We start from the raw sequence: 18,775 nt of genomic DNA, 5'->3' as shown, positions 1-18,775 counted from the left end.
GCTACTCACTTGCCTATTTTCTTCATTTCTCAAATAATAAACTTATACATTCTCAAACCATATCATAATTACATATTTATAAGTGATTGACAGTTGAAATTGCATAAAAGAAGCAAAGTTCTAATTTTTTTTGCCGCATTTTATCAAAATAAAGCCACTTTGAGTCGAAATGGCTACTCACTTGCCTATTTTCTTCATTTCTCAACTAATAAACTTATACATTCTAAAACCATATCATAATTACATATTTATAAGTTATTGTGAGTTGAAATTGCATAAAAGAAGCAAAGTTCTAATTTTTTTTGCCACATTTCATCAAAATAAAGCCACTTCGAGCCGAAATGGCTACTTACTTGCTTATTTTCTTCATTTCTCAACTTATAAACTCCTTGAATCTCAAAACAACTCATAATCACATATTTATAAGTGTTTGTCATTTGATATTACATTAAAATCGCTAAGTTCTAAGGTTTTGGGTCGAATTCATCAAAATCAAGGTCATTTGAGCCGGAATGGCTACTCACTTGCCTATTTTCTTCATTTCTCAACTAATAAATTTATACATTCTCAAACCATATCATAATTACATATGTATTAGTGATTGTGAGTTGAAATTTCATAAAAGAAGCAAAGTTCTAATTTTTTTGCCGCATTTCATCAAAATAAAGCCACTTCGAGCCGAAATGGCTACTTGCTTATTTTCTTCATTTCTCAACTTATAAACCCCTTGCATCTCAAAACAACTCATAATCACATATTTATAAGTGTTTGTCATTTGAAATTACATTAAAATCCCTAAGTTCTAAGGTTTTGGGTCCAATTCATCAAAATCAAGGTCATTTGAGCCGAAATGGCTACTCACTTGCCTAATTTCTTCATTTCTCAACTAATAAATTTATACATTCTCAAACCATATCATAATTACATATGTATAAGTGATTGTGAGTTGAAACTTATTATTTCTCAAACTATTTCAGATTTCGAATGGAAGCAAAACTTCAAAGAGAAAGAGGGTGGAGAAGCTTAAAAGAATTGATCAACCTAAGAAGAAGCTAAGTGAATAACGGTCCAAGAGTGGACAAGCGTCGAAGTTGCACTCTTCGAAAGGTTCACCCATGCCACCTACTCCACTTGTTGAAGACATTGTTCTTCAATCGCTCTCTGCTGACATGACCTTTCTTCACAACCGTGCTTGTCATTTGGTCGATCCCATGGAAGTTGCACTTCCTAAGGCAATGTTCCACTATGATGAGGATGCAATTGCATGGATCAGCAAAGAAGATGTGAAGGAATTTCTATGTGGTGCAAAGCTTAACATTTCCCTCATTCAAACATTCATGAGGTACTTCAATGCCCACATAATCTATACTTTTTTCAAGTTATTCAAATTGATGGTGATTATCCTACATCTGATAAATTATTCAATGTTCATGCACGCAGAGCACTACAGGAGCACTTAACTGACACTGATTCTCCTTGTAAAGTTGGGTGGTTATGCCCCGAGCAGTTATCCACTACTAGAATCATAGGCAACCCCCATGACATGTTGTACTATGTTGAACAAAGTATAAGGGAATCAGCGCGTGCGGGAGACAAGTTCATATTCGCCCCATGTTATAGAGAGTAAGTCTAACCATGTCAAATTCAATCGATTTGGCCTCATTATATGTTGAATCCTAAATATTAATTACCTTGTCTATTGTGAACTTATGTAGGGAGCATTGGAGCCTCATGGTGATTTGTAATTCCACTAACACAATTTATCACCTTGATTCAGCTCGATCGTCGGAGAAGTGGCTCGTGAAGTCTATATTGCAAAAGTAAATATATATAGCAACCTAGTGATGATTATTGCTAATAATAACTAATTTAATAAACATACGACTAATCAAATTTGAATGTACTTTTTTTTACTACAGTGTTATGAAGAAGCTACATTGTCGTGCTCCAAAGGGTCCAACATGGAAGTCACCGTTGGTAATTTACATGATATTGTGATTATCTTGAAAATCTATGTTCGTAAATATTTGCTCATTTCCTTTGCATGTTTCACTGATGTGATTTTTTTGTCATATGCTAGTGCGCACAACAAGAGAATGGACTTGATTGTGCTTTGTATGTGATGAGATTCATGCTTGACATTGTGACTCATTGTACGGACACTCAACAGCTTGATGAGGTAAGTCCTAAAACTTATTGAAATGCTATATTGATGTGATTTCACGCCTTAGACACCTAATATTACCCAACAATGGCATGTTATGAGAAAAAAAAAAGGCTATTTCACAAGAAAGGTAGAAAATGGGCTGAATAGAAGTCATATGGGCTATATTAGGGCCATTTTGTGTTAATATGCTCTTTTGATGTGATTTCTTTCCTTATACACCTATAACTAGATAATATTGACATGTTATGAGATAAATAAAGTTCATTTAATAAGAAATGTAGGAAATGGGCAAAGTAAAGTCATATAGGCCATATTCGGGCCATTTTGAGTAAAAAGCGTTATAAACCTTAATAAAATTCTCTCCTATACAATTTAAGGGCTTACACACATACAACTACCCAACATTGACATGTTATGAGAAAGAAATAGTTCATTTGATACGTAATGTAGAAAATGGGCTACATAGAAGTCATATAAGCCCTACTTGGGCCATGTTGAGTAAAATGCGTTGTTAAACTTATTGAAATGCTATATTGATGTGATTTCTAGCCTTAGACACCTAATATTATCCAACAATGACATGTTATGAGAAACAAAAAGGCTATTTCACAAGAAAGGTAGAAAATGGGCTGAATAGAAGTCATATGGGCCATATTAGGGCCATTTTGTGTTAATATGCTCTTTTGATGTGATTTCTTTCCTTATACACCTATAATTAGAAAATATTGAGATGTTATGAGATAAATAAAGTTCATTTAATAAGAAATGTAGGAAATGTGCAAAGTAAAGTCATATAGGCCATATTCGGGCCATTTTGAGTAAAAAGCGTCATAAACCTTAATAAAATGCTCTCCTATACAATTTTAGGGCTTACACACATACAACTACCAAACATTGACATGTTATGAGAAAGAAATAGTTCATTTGATAAGTAATGTAGGAAATGGGCTACATAGAAGTCATATAGGTAATATTTGATAAAATACATATTGTTTTGCCTAATTAATTATTTTTAAAATAATGTTTTTGTATTTCAAGTTTTTCAAGGTCCAAAAGGATGGTCCGTTGACAATCAAGGAGCTTAATGAAGTTCGTGACATGTTGGCGTCTTTTATCACCTTCAACATGTAAACGGCATTGTAATTGTAAATTATTTATGTTAACTTTTGAACTATATAACTTATTATTCATTATATATGTACTTATTATTATTTGTATATGTAAGCACCTTTTTTTTTTGTATTGCGTTTGGGAATATTTATATCTATATATATAATTGAATTCTTGTTTTTAATATTATTTTTGTATCTTATTGTAATAATTAATAATATTATTATTAGTTATTATAATAATAATATTATTAATTATTATATTTAATATAATTGCTTGAATTATAGGTTATTATTATTGCTGGAAACAGGTTTTTTTTTTTAAATATTATTGTACGAAAATTGGAAAAAATAAAAACAAAAAAAAACAATTTGGTGAATAGGCACTGGTTAGGCAGCAACCGGTGCCTAAAATATCTACCACCAAAAAAAAATTGGCAAGAGAGCAGTTTAAGGCACCGGTTAACCGGTGCCTAACTGGGCATATAGCACCGGTTAACCGGTGCCTATTTTACCCTATGACACCGGTTTTGAACCGGTGCCAAAAAGTTGGTTTTTGGCACCCCTCACATAGGCAGCGGTTCAAACCGGTGCCTTAGACCGGGTTTGAACCGCTGCCAAAGGCCTTTTTTCACCTAGTGTGTGTATTGGTGTGTGCGCTGAGTGCAAGTGACATGTTTGGACTCTGGTTTAAGACCATGGGACTTAGTGCCTAAACTCGATTAATGACTCAACCAAGTACTATTGACAGCGAAAATTAACCGAATTAATTAGTAAACTGGTTAATTAGACACTAGGTGATGACTCGACCAATAATCCGAACTGTCGGCAAAACGACAAAACTGGCGTCGCACTGTGTAGTGTAGCGCCAGACGACAGAGCTGTCGCCAGGCGCTACACTCCACAGAGTGGCGCTACAGTCCAGACTTTGGCGCCAATGCTGGAGCTTCAATCTGGGACTAGACCGGGTTTTCGGTGTTATTAATCAACACGCGTATGCCTAAAGTTGTACTAGGTCAATTCTGATTAAAATATTAGACTTTATTGACTCAAATTAATTAATTAATTAGGTAAAGTTCTTTAAGTCATTAATTTATTAAATCTCAACACAAGTCAAACAAACGGTTAAGAAAACATAGAATATAATGCACAACAAATAATGCAGAATTAGTCAAGTAGACACAATATGATGCAATGAGTTTGCAACCTAACCATGGCTCTAGTTCTCTAAAGTTCGGGATACGGATTAGTCAAAGAGGGTCCATGGTTAATTGTCCAGATGCACCGCGCGGAAGCCTAATCGTGAAGGGTTGGCGCGAGTGGATGGGACACCACGAGTTTTAGAAAAAACTCGTTTCCATGGTTTGGTGAATTCAACAATCTCGGATATACCCTTTATTGCTCAGAGCGTTCAATCATGTAGATGGAGCATGAATTCCTAGAGGGTTATGTCCATATGTAGAACACATATGGGTTTCAGAAAAGTGAGTAAAACTCAATTTGGAAGTAGGATCGAGCAAACAATACGAAAAACTGGTCGAAATTAGAATGCATATTTCTGGCTCGGTATTGGAACAATTTGGCGCCAGCAAACAGAGCTTGGCGCCAAGTTTTAGCTGTATCGCCTGGCGCCAATGCTGGCGTCTAGCGCTACAGTTAAAATTATGGCGCCAATCCTCTGGTCGCTGACACTAATTCCTACATGCCTCAGCAGCTTTCTGTGCTCGATAAAATTTTCCAGTTTCGCGCAGTGTTATTTCAGTCCTAGTTGTGAAAGATATTTCGTAAATTTCCTACGTGTAAAATCCTATGTTTTTAACTCATTACGGATGGTCTTTCCAATGAGATCTTTTTTATGCATATGACAATAATGTTAATCAAAATTACGCACATGAAATACTTAGAACGTTTCGAGTCTCATCCACTCATTCTAAATCATTGCCGAAACATATTCAGGAATTAAAATATAAATCCTCCCCAGTGGAGTCGCCAAAAACTGTAGGGAATATTTCAAGCATTAATCCTCTAGCTTGAACCCCACTGTGATTATACACTAAAGTACGGTGGCGTCCAAAAGGGAAAAAGATAGAGCAAAAGAGTCGCCAACAAGAATTAGGAACTTGTAAACCGTTCACAGGGTGAAGGTTACATCCCTTAACGATCCAAGACATCGTCAACTCCATAAGGTCTTGAACCAAATAAGGGTTCGGGGATGAAGGTAAAAATCCAACCTAAAAGAGATTGAACCTGCCCTAATAATAGGCCTCTACTTTATTCTGATCGTATTCATGTGCACTTTTTGACTAACATGCAATCAATAGGATTACCCTAAACCTGTTTATCTATGTTGGTTGAATTTAATGCACAAATAAAACTATTATTTGCGATCACTTGAATTATAATCATATTAACCCTAACAAGATAATTAAATGTCTTATTAAGCGTGATTACAATTACCAATTCCCTTTAAACATGCATAAAAGGTGTGATCAAGCAATAAAAAATAATATCAAGCAACATAATAAGTCAAAATAATAATCATAATCATAATAATCATGTTAAGGCATAATCATCATAATAACAATCATATTAATAATAATAATAATAATAATAATAATCATGTTAAAGCATAGCAAGATCCTAGGCATGATAATAACAAGATTAATAACAAACCCTAGCATGTCACTAAGCAATAAAAAATCATATATTTAACCCTAACATAATACTAACAATTATTAGGAAGAACATAGGAAGCATCATACTTTTAATCATACTTGATATTAAAGTTACCCTAGACATGATACTAGGAATCGTAATAACAATCTAAGCATGATTTCTATATAATAACATCAATAAAAACCATTAAAGTACTTACTTTGATGCCTCGTACCTATTTCTAATAACAAAATACACACGTTAGTAACTTCAAGGAAAATAATAATAAAAACAATTAAATTAAATAATTGAAAGAGAGATTTGGGACCAAACCCTCAGAAATTAAACCTTTCACGTCTAGAGTGAAGGAAACTTCGAATATGGCTAAGTGTTTCTAGATCTAATGAATGCGGAATTTTTATATTTGAGAGAAGCTAGTTCGGAAAAAGAGAGAGAGAGAGTAATCAAGAGAATCTTGATGAGAGTTGGTGAAAATAGAGAGAACTGGTTATCGATGAAGACTGGGTATCAAAAACGGAGTTTTTACGACGTTATTTATAAAGAAAATCTGCCAAAAAGATAAAATATCAAAACAGAGTCTGGCGCACATAAAACTGAACTAGCGCCAATGCTGGCCATTTAGAAATTCACTAGCTGGCCATTATAATCATTATTTTGATTATTTATTATGTTGCTTGATATTTATTTTTATTGCTTGATCACACCTTTTATGCATGTTTAAAGGGAATTGGTATTTGCAATCGCGCTTAATAAGATAATTAATAATCTTGTTAGGGTTAATATGATTATAATTCCAGTGATCGCCAATAATATATTTATTTGTGCATTAATATTCAACCAACATAGATAAACAGGTTTAGGGTCAATCCTATTGATTGCATGTTAGTCAGAAAGCGCACATGAATACGATCTGAATACGATCGTTAAGGGGTGTAACCTTCACCCTGTGAACGGTTTACAAGTTCCTAAAACTTGTTGGCGACTCTTTTGCTCTATCTTTTTTCCCTTTGGACGCCACCGTACTTTAGTGTGTGATCACAGTGGGATTCAAGCTAGGGGTTAATGCTTGAAATATTCCCTACACAACCAAAAATGCAAAAACAAAAATAATCTGTCATTTTTGTCATGAGACAAGTGGAGGGTATCGACTTTCTCCCGAAATAAAAAGACGTGAAAACTTAACTTTTATTTTTAAACTTCCCTCAATAAGAAAAAATTTTGAAAAAGTTTTTGAACTTCCCTAAAAGAAAAGACATGAAAAAGAGAAGAAATTTTGAACTTCCTCGTTGAGCAAGACGAAATGAATCGCATGGATTGTATGCATGATGCATGTTCTTAGGCTAGGAGCCTAAGGACAATTACATCACGTGACACGATAGATGAATGAAATTAGGTCATGGAACTAAGCATCATATATGGTGTAAAGAAACGATCTTGAACGTCACTTAGGTCTGGAAGCTAAGCACGTATATAGATGAAGGGATTATTGCATAATGAACGTTGCTTAGGTCAAGGAGCTAAGAACGATATGCTTTGTATGATTAAAATTTATTGGTATATAAATGTTTCTCAGCATATTATGCAATGCATGAAACAATGAACATTGCTCAGGTCAGGAAGCTAAGCAAGTATACAATGTTTCTTTTAATGAATGTTGTCCTGAAAGACGATGAAACATGCACAGTGTTTAAACAAGAATTCATGATAAAGGGCTCTTAAAGGGAAAGATCATATGGATATGGATATGGATGTGTGAGTGAAGTGTGTGAATGTGATACTAGGGCTGGCTGCAAAGGCTATGGTGATGGAAATTTATGTCAGAAGAGTCAAATAGTTAACTCTTTAGGCTGGGTAGGCTAAATGATGTGGGATCAAGCCCCCAAGTCTAGCTCTAGATGGATAGGGTCATAGGATTTAGCATTAGATATTCTTTGACGCGATCATGCATAGGAATGTGGCCGCACCTCAATGTGATGTTGTCTACGTATCCGTTAGGAATCAAGCCGAACGTAGCTCTAACCGAACTTTGCACAAGTATGTGTACACCTCAAAGAGGTATTTCAAGGGTTGTAATGGTTAAGCTGATGGTTTAAGTATGTGTAATCCTACTTCCTGATTGAATTTTTTCTCACTTTTCTGAAACCCATATGTGTTCTACATATGGACATAACCCTCTGAGAATTCATGCTCCATCTACCTGATTGAACGCTCCGTGCAACAAAAGGTACATCCGAGAATGTTGAATTCACCAAACCATTGAAGCGAGTTTTTTCTAAAACTCGCGGTGTCCCATCCACTCGCGCCAACCCTTCACGGTTAGGCTTCCGCGCGGTGCATCCGAACAATTAACAATGGACCCTCTATTGACTAAACCATATCTAGAACTTTAGAGAACTAGAGCCATGGTTAGGTTGCAAACTCATTTCATCATATTGTGCCTACATGACTAATTGTGCATTATTTGTTGTGCATATATTCTATGTTTTCTTAACCGTTTGTTTGACTTGTGTTGAGATTAAATAAATTAATGACTTAAAGAACTTTGCCTAATTAATTAATTTATTTGAGTAAATAAAGTCTAATATTTTAATCAGAATTGACCTAGTAAGACTTTAGGCATACCCCAGTTGATTAATAACACCGAAAACATTCTCAGATTGAAGCTCCACCATTGGCACCAAAATCTGAGTTGTAGCGCCACCCTGTGGAGTGTGGCGCCTAGCAACAACTCTGTCGTCTGGCGCCAAGCTACGCAGTGCGACGCCAGTCCTGTCGTTTGGCCGACAGTTCGGATTATTGGTCGAGTCATCACCTAGTGTCTAATTAACCAGTTTGATAATTAATTCGGTTAATTTTCGCTGTCAATAACACCTTGTCGAGTCATTAATTGAGTCTAGTCACATAGTCTAGCCACATGGTCATGACACGAGTCTTAACATACCACCTACACTCACTAGTCTTAGCACACACTTTGTGAACATGTCACCATGACCATATCTTAGGTTCATGCATGAGTAGGTCTTTTCCGTCATTTGAGTCAGGGGGTACATTCTATTCCTAATTCTTCATATCCCTCCACTTCCATCATTCTTCTTCACATTCTATTCCATCTTTCTTCACTTCCTCTATCCATCGCATGTTGAATAAAGTTTGAGTCAAATAATTAACAATAACTATCCCTAAATTCCTTTTCCATAGTACTTGGTCGAGGAGAGAAGGGCGATTAATCAAGGACAACCTCTTTATTCAGGTCACACTTTTTGATAAACCGAGTCGTCAAAAGAGGAAGGCTAAAAGGATAATGGCAACTCAAGAAGAAGTCAATGAGCTTAGGAACCAATTGATCACCGTGACTGAGACACTAAGGCTACTCACACTCAAGATCGATGATCCTGTGAAGCAACAACAAATGTCTTCGATATGAACACGTCTCAAATTACGTCTCTTATCGAGTGCTCGGTACCGTGCCTGAGAAACATGAATGCCAAGTGACTGATAGACCGCATGATCGGGATTGCCCACACTTATTAAAATAAAATAAATGCTAAAGCAAAAGAAAGAGCTAAACAAGAGTAGAAAACCTCAAGCGTAAAAATACAAAGATTCAAAAGCAAGGTTGCACACCTTGGGGGCTTATCTAGGGTCTTGAGCCTTTATCCCTTTCTTCTTAAAACCTTTAGCCTAACCACGTTACAACCCTTAAAAAGACTTTTTTGAGGTATACACACTTGTGTGAGGTTCGGCTAGAGCTACGTTCGGCCTGATTCCTAACTTATACGTAGGCAACCTCACATCGAGGTGCGGCCGTAATAAAAATGCATTCATATTTACATTCACAATTGATCATACCAAGGGATCCCCTGTGCTCATCCCTTTTCATTTAGAGCTAGACTTGGGGGCTTGATCCCTACATCATTAGCTTACCTAGCCTAAGAGTCACCACCATTTGACTCTTTTAACAAATAATATCTTTCCACACACATAGCTCTTGTGGCTTAGCTTTAGTGTCACTTTCACACACTGCACAGATACATGACCAAATTTACTCTCCTTAGGAACCCTTTGTCATGGAATCTTAACATAAAGCATGCCTTGTTACATCGCTCATCACTTATCAATCATCGTTGCATCACGAAGTATGAAGTACTTAGCCTCCGTGCCTAAGTTACCCAAATGCTTTCATCATTGAGTCAACAGTTGAGATAGCCTAGGAGGGGTTAATCCTTGCACCTTGAGAGATAGTATCAAACAACATTTGACTAAGCTCATTCAACATGCACCTTCAAAACTTCGATTCTTTTTCGCGTCTTTCTTTTTCGGGAGAAAGTCGGTACCCTCCACAAAAATGACGGAAAATTTTTGTTTTTTTGCATTTTCGAGTTGCACAATCAACACTATGCACACACGGGTCATGAGTCACACGTGTCATTACACTTCAAGTCGAGTCAACCTCGAGTCAGTCGATCATATCGAGTTAAGTTTATACCTTGAGTCGTGTCAAGTTATTGAGTCAAGCAACATTAAACCTTAGGTCAACCCTAAGATGACTAAATAAATTGGAAAAGTTCTATAGTCAAAAATAAATACAGGTGCAGCAGAATAAGGAAGACCCTACTCCAATTCTTGGCGCCAGAGATATTTCACCAGCGACAGAACTCGAAGCCTCATACAACAATTTCGGGTTCCTTGGTACGCCAGTTAGCCCCCATAAGCAATTTGACATGATTAAGTAGTCATTTTGATTACAATCACAATAAGTGGTCGACCTGATGAAAGATCGTCTAACTTAGCTTAAAGCGCCTAAGAATTGGCTCATCACGGAAACACCGACATACTGGTTTTAGCGGAAGCAAAGTTCAGGCGAGCTTTAGAGATCGACAAACGTTGGTCTTCGGAAATTTTTCTTCAGCATATTATCACAACAAACGTTCAAGTACCGAAGCTCTATTGTTCAGCGACGCGTGAACATTTCCATCAAGCTCTATTGTCCAGAGACGCGTGGGCATATTATCAAAGCTCTTTTGTTCAGAGATGCGTGGACATTTCTTTCAAGCTCTTTGCTCCAGAGACGCGTGGGCATATCATCAAAGCTCTTTTGTCCAGAGACGCGTGGACAATCCTTTTCAAGGTCTATTTTTCAGAGACGCGTGAACATCTCCATCAAAGCTCTTTGCTCCAGAGACGCGTAGGCATATTATTCAAGCTCTTTTGTTCAGAGACGCGTGAAAATTTCCATCAAGCTATTTTGCTCCAGAGACGCGTGGGCATATCATTCAAAAGCTCTTTTGTTCGGAGACGCGTAGACATATCATCAAAGATCTCCTATTTTCCTACAAGCTCTTTTGCTCAGAGACACGTGGGCATCCTATTATCAAGCTCTTCGTTCAGAGACGTGTGGACACATCATTCAGAAGATCATATCAAAAAGAAGCTCTTTGTTCAGAGACGAGTGAACATCGAAACAGCAAGGTGGCGTTCCCTAGATTGTGGAGAGTTGTCAAAAACAACTGAGGATTGTTTCAAGAGAAGTAATCTTCGATAGTATTCCCTTGGATGTGGAATATTATCAATGCGGATGAGGATTGTTTCAAGAGAAGCAATCTTGGATGGTATTCCCTTGGACGTGGAATATTATCATAGCGGAGGTGGATTGTTTCAGGCGAAGCAGTCTTCTATATTGGAAGCGGTTACAGGTGTAGCAGTTTTCAAGCGGGATGGCATTCTCTAGCTTGCAGGAGGTCATCAAAACAATCGGTTACTTTCAGAGACGTGTGCTCGACGGTGCAAGATACGCGTTTCTTAACTCTTTTATCTGCTTAACTAACGCTAGTTTTGCAGGTATCGGCGTTACAAGAGTGGTTTAAGATCGCAGAACGTTTTGAATCATTCTCCGTCCCTATCGATACTTTGACTTTTGTTTTCGAAACTTGTGTTTCTCCAAACTCAGTCAAAGTGGGGGCTTCTGTAAACACCCATTTGTGTTTCCCCAAAACCAAACCCGGTGATGAGTACCTTTCGCGTAGAATCATAATCGAATGAAGCGAAAGTGTGGAAAGTTTAGTGTTGCGGATAGTTTTAATTTCTTTTCTCTTCTCTCTATTTTTGAAAACTTATTTTAAGAAAACAGTCAATCCAGTTTGGTTGGTCCAAGATATGGGTCCAATAGTAGTGTAGTTGGATGAGGCTTCACAAGATCTTTCCAACGATATATTATAAGCCCAATTCCGATGAATATTGAGGAACTTATGGCCAATTTAGTGAACTGGGCCCGGTTTGAGCCTTATATGCGGCCCATTGATCTAGGGGAGGGCCTAATATGATTTATCATTCCTAATGCAATTAGAAATTGTTTTAGTTTTCTAGAAGGTTCTTTTCATTACTAATTCAATTAGCATTGATGAATTAACTTTTGTTGACTTTCAGAGTTTTAATTAAAATCAAAGAGCATTTTTTTAGGAAAGATACTATTTTATACTCCTGTACGACAATATTTATCCGATTTTTAGAAAACGCGTGTGTAGGGAATAATTTCAAGCCTTTAAAATCCCACTAGCTTGAACCCCACTGTGATCATACACTAAAGTACGGTGGCTTCCAAAAGGGAAGAAGATAGAGCAAAAGAGTCGCCAACAAGTTTTTTTAGGAACTTGTAAACCGTTCACGAGGTGAAGGTTACACCCCTTAACGATCCAAGAGATCGTCAACTCCATAAGGTCATGAACCAAATAAGGGTTCGGGGATGAAGGTATTAATCCAACCTAAAAGAGATTGAACCTGCCCTAATAATAGGCCTCTACTTTATTCTGCTCGTATTCATGTGCGCTTTCTGATTAACATGCAATCAATAGGATTAACCCTAAACCTGTGTAATCTATGTTGGTTGAATTTAATGCACAAATAAACTATTATTGGCGATCATTTGAATTATAATCATAATTAACCATAACAAGATTATTAATTATCTTATTAAGCGCGATTACAAGTACCAAATTCCCTTTAAGCATGCATAAAAGGCGTGATCAAGCAATAAAGAATAAATAATCAAGCAACACAATAAATAATCAATATCATGAATAATAATTATAATAATAATAATAATAATATCATCATAAATAAAATAATTATCATCAAAATAATAATAATAATAATAATATTCATAATCATAAATTATAACGATTATAATCATAATCATGTTCAAGTTAATATTAAAGCATAATAATTGCAAGATCCTAGGCATGATACTAACAAGATTAATAACAAACCCTAGCATGTCACTAAACAATAAAAATCAAATCTTTAACCCTAACATGATACTAACAATCATAAATATTAGGAAGAACGTAGGAAGCATCGCGGGAATCATAATAAGCATATTTGATATTATAACCTTTTCCCTAAACATGATACTAGGAATCATAATAACAATATAAACATGATCATAACATCAATTAATCAATTAAAGTACTTACTTGGATGCTTCGTACCTCTTTCTAATAACAAAATACACGCGTTAGTAACTTCAAGGAAAATAATAATCAAAACAATTAAATTAAATAATCGAAATAGAGATTTGGGACCAAATCCTCATTAATTAAACCTTTCACGCCTAGGGCGAAGGCAACTTCGAATATGGCTAGGTGTTTCTAGATCTTGTGAATGCGGAATTTTGTATGAAGAACAAGAAAGAATAGAACGCTGAAGAATACTTGATTGAAAGCTAATTAAAACTAATTGTTGATGAGAATTCGTGAAAATTGGTGAATGAAAGATTGTAGATGAAGAGAGTTGGTGAATCCAAAACGGAGTTTTTGAATACGATATTTATAGAGAAAATCAGCCGAAAAAGATAATTTAACAAAACAGAGTCTGAAGATCACAAAACAGTATTGGCGCCAACCCTGGCTAGCTGGCGCCATGCACCAGTGGCTAGCGCCAGGCGCCAATGGCTAGCGTCTGGCGCCAAGGCCTGGGGTTGGACGCCAAATTGGATTTCAACGCGTTTTCGAAAATCTGATAAATTTCCCGTACTGGAAGATAAAATAATATAATTTCTTCGAAAATGCTATTTGATCTTAATTAAAACTCTAAAAAGTCCTAATTGAATTAGGAATGAAAAGAACCTTCTAGAAGATTCTAGAAGACTAAAACCATTCCTAATTGCATTAGGAATGATAAATCATATTAGGCCCTCCCCTAGATCATTAGGCCGTACATAAAGCTCAAACCAGGCCCAGTTTAGTAAATTGGCCATAACTTCCTCAATATTCATCGGAATCGGGCTTATAATATATCGTTGGAAAGGTCTTTGCAAGCCCCATCCAACTACTCCACTATTGGACCCATATCATGGACTAAAAAAACTGGATTGGCTGTTTTCTTAAAATAAAGTTTTCAAAATCAGGGAGAAGAGAAAAGAAATAAAACTTTCCGCAACACTAGACCTTTCCACACTTTCGTTTCATTCGATTATGACTCGACGTGAAAGGTACTCATCACCGGGTTTGGTTTTGGGGAGACACAAATGGGTGTCTACAGAAGCCCCCACTTTGACTGAGTTTGGAGAAACGCAAGTTTCGATAACAAAAGTCAAAGTATCGATAGGGACGGAGAATGATTCAGAACGTTCTGCGATCCTAAATCAATCTTGTAACGCCGATACCTGCAAAACTAGTGTTAGTTAAACAGATAAAAGAGTTAAGAAACGCGTATCTTGCACCGTCGAGCACACGTCTCTGAAAGTAACCGATTGTTTCTGCTTTACTGTCGTTTTGATGACCTCCTACAAGCTAGAGAATGCCATCCCGCTTGAAAACCGCTACGCCTGTAACTGCTTCCAAATTAGAAGATCTCTTCGCCTGAAACTATCCTCCCCGCTGTGATAACATTCCACGTCCAAGGGAACATCATCGAAGATTACTTCTCTTGAAACAATCTCCATCCGCATTGATAATATTCCACGTCCAAGGGAACACTATCGAAAATTATCCCTCTCGAAATAATTCTCATCCGCATTGATAATATTCCACGTCCAAGGGAATACTATCGAAGACTGCTTCTCTTGAAACAATCCTCAATTGTTTGTGACAACTCTCCACAATCTAGGGAACGCCACCTTGTTGTTTCGATGTTCACTCGTCTCTGAACAAAGAGCTTCTTTTTTATATGACTCTAATTTCCACTGTGATAGTCTTCGAAAAGATCACTGCTTCTTAATGTTTGCTATGCCAGTATGTCGGTACTTTGCTGCTTGTGAACCAGTATGTCGGTGCTTTTGCTGTGATGACAATCCTCTTTTCTTTGGGAATAGTTGCCAACACAAGTCTTGTATGATGTATGACAATCCGATTTAGGGAAAGTTGTCAATGCCACGTAACAATCCATCCTTGGAAATGTTGTCACGATGAAGCGACAATCCGTACCTCGGAAAATTTGCCAAAATCCAATTTTTGGAAAAGTTGCCAATGCTTCGTAACAATCTTTCATAAGAACTTTGCTACGATCGACAATCCACATCTTGGAATATAACTCTTGAAAGCAATCCACCTTGGAAACTTGCCAACGCTATGCGACAATCCCTTTGGGAAAATATTGCCACTATTGACGATCTGCGTCTTGGAACATTTGCAAAAAAGAGTCGACCGACAATCCACTTCGGGAAAATTTGCCACTTACTGAAATGAATGACAATCCACGTTGAGGAACTTTTGCCGATATTTATGATGAATAGAAACCTACAACAATCCTTTGGGAAATTTTGCTATAGGGAACTGGGTGTATGACGATCCAATTTCGGAAAACTTGCCAGCGATGACAATCCGAACTTGGAAAAAATTGCCAAACAAAGAAGGAGCACGACAATCCATGCTTGGAAACTTTGCCAGAGATGACAATCCAATCTTGGAAAAATTGTCGTTGAAGAAGATGCACGACAATCCATTTTTGGAAATATTGTCAGTTGGGGATGATAATCCAATTTTTGGAAAACTTTGTCGTTTAATAAGAATGCGCGACAATCCATATTTGGAAATATTGTCGTTTAAGTGCTTGCTTTTGAACCGATTGTAATGAGCCAGTGTTTTAGGCGCTTAAGCTAAGTGAGACGATTTTTTGTCAGGTCAATCACTTACTACGATTGTAATCGAGCCGACTACTAATCATGTCAAATTGCTTATAGGGGCTAACTAGCGTACCAAGGAACCCGAAATTGCTGCATGAGGTCGAAATCACCTTTCTGGGAGGCTTCGAGCTCTGTCGTTGCTGAGATATCTCTGGCACTAGGAATTGGAGTAGGGTCTTCCCTATTCAGCTGCACCTGTGTTTATTTTTTACTATAGAACTTTGCCAATCTTTTTAATTATCTTAGGGTTGACCTAATGTTTAGCATTGCTTGACTCATCGACTTGACACGAGTCAAGGTATAAACTTGATTCGCTGTGATTGACTCAAGGTTGACTCGACTCAAAGTGTTTGCCACATGTATTAGACTCAAATCAAAGTGATATGACACGACATGACTTGTGTGTGCATTGTAATGTGATCGTGCGACTCGAAAATGCAGAAAAGCAAAAATTTCCCGTCATTTTGTGGAGGGTACCGACTTTCTCACGAAAAAGAAAGACGCGAAGAAAGAATCGAAGTTTTCGAATGCATGTTGAATGAGTTTAGTCAAACGTTGTTTGATACTATCTCTCAAGGTGCAAGGATTAATCCATCCTAGGCTATCTCAATGGTTGACTCAATGATGAAAGCATTTGGGTATCTTAGGCACGGAGGCTAAGCACTTCATACTTCTATGTAATGACAATTATGATTGATGAGTGATGTTGATATGACAAAACATGCTTCAACGTGGTATTAAGATTTCATGACAAAGGGTTCCTAAGGGAAGTATATTTGGTCATGTATGTGTGATGTGTGTGATAGTGACACTAAAGTTAGGCCGCAAGAGCTAAGTGTGTGGAAAAACATATTGGTAGAAGAGCCAAATAATGGTGACTCTTAGGCTAGGTAAGCTAATGATGTAAGGACCAAGCCCCAAGTCTAGCTCTAAGTGAAAAGGGATGAGCATTGGAGATTCCTTGATATGATCATGGTGCAAGTGTGTGAATGTGAATATGAATGCATGTTTATTACGGCCGCACCTCGATGTAAGGTTGCCTACGTATCCGTTAGGAATTGAATCAGGCCGAACGTAGCTCTAGCCAAACCTCGCACAAGTGTGTATACCTCAAAAAAAGGTCTTTTTAAGGGTTGTAACGTGGTTAGGCTAAAGGTTTGAAGAAGAAGGGGATAAAGGCTCAAGACCCTAGATAAGCCCCCAAGGTGTGCAACCTTGCTTTTGAATATTTGTATTTTTATGCTTGAGGATTTCTACTCTTTTTTAGCTTTTTCTTTTGTTTTAGCATCTATTTTATGTTTATAAGTGTGGGCAATATCGATCATGCGGTCTATCACTCACTTGGCATTCATGTTTCTCAGGCACGGTACCGAGCACTCGATAAGAGACGCAATCTGAGACGTGTTCTTATCGAAGATATTTTCATATCAAAGACATTGGAACACTTGCCCTTTTGTACACTTTTATTTATTTTTTCTTGCTTATTTTTGCTATTTATTTTGATCTTTTGAAATCACTCAAGCTTTTTAGAATTGCATAAGTTACACACCATCCCATCCCAAGGTTAGGTAGATGTAGGTTGAAAAAATGAAGGGTCTATCGTTAGACGAGGCTCAAAGTGGCTTATGAAGAAAGGATTGTATATTTGAAAGGTGAAAGGAGATATGATGTGGCTACAAGGGGTGCCTCAAATCATTGGTATACCTTGTGTTTAGCTCGACATGGATTTTTTTTTTCTTTTTATTTTTTTTATTTTTTTATTTATTTTTTGTTATTTATATTTAATGCAATATAATGAAATGATCATATATATGGAAATAAATGCTCATTTTATTAAAAGAAAATAAAGGATCTACAAAATTAATCTAAGGAAAAGAAAAGGTGCCTATGCTAGACTTATTGGGGAAAGGAAAAAATGAAAAAGAATCAGCAGCTTTCTGTGCTTGATTAAATTTTCCAGTTTCGCGCAGCATTTTTTCGATCCTAGTTGTGAAAGATATTCCTCAAATTTCCTACGTGTAAAAATCCTATGTTTTAACTCATTACGGATGGTCTTTCCAATGAGATCTTTTTTATGCAAACAACAATATTGTTAATAAAAATTACGCACATGAAATACTTAGAACTTTTCGAGTCTCATCCACTCATTCTAAATCATTGCCAAAATAAATTTGAGGAATTGAAATAGAAATCCTCCCCAATGGAGTCGCCAAAAAATGTAGGTAATATTTCAAGCATTACCCCAAACTTAAACCCCACTGTGATCATACACTAAAGTATGTTGGCGTCCAAAGGGAAAGAAGATAGAGCAAAAGAGTCGCCAACAAGTTTTAGGAACTTCTAAACCGTTCACGAGGTGAAGGTTACACCCCTTAACGATCCAGGAGATCGTCAACTCCAATAGGTCTGGAACCATGACTAGTAGTTCGGGGATGAAGGTACGAATCCAACCTAAAAGAGATTGAACCTGCCCTAATAATAGGCCTCTAATTTAATATGATCGTATTCATGTGCTCTTTCTGACTAACATGCAATCAATAGGTTTACCCTAAACCTGTTTATCTATGTTGGTTGAATATTAATGCACAAATAAATCTATTATTGGCGATCACTTGAATTATAATCATATTAACCCTAAACAAGATTATTAATTATCTTATTAAGTGTGATTACAAGTACCAATTCCCTTTAAACATGCATAAAAGG

The sequence above is a fragment of the Chenopodium album genome, chromosome 2 (genome assembly GCF_948465745.1).
Source record: "Chenopodium album chromosome 2, dcCheAlbu1.1, whole genome shotgun sequence".
Taxonomy (NCBI): Eukaryota; Viridiplantae; Streptophyta; class Magnoliopsida; order Caryophyllales; family Amaranthaceae; genus Chenopodium; species Chenopodium album.
Note: the sequence above shows the minus strand (reverse complement) of the source record.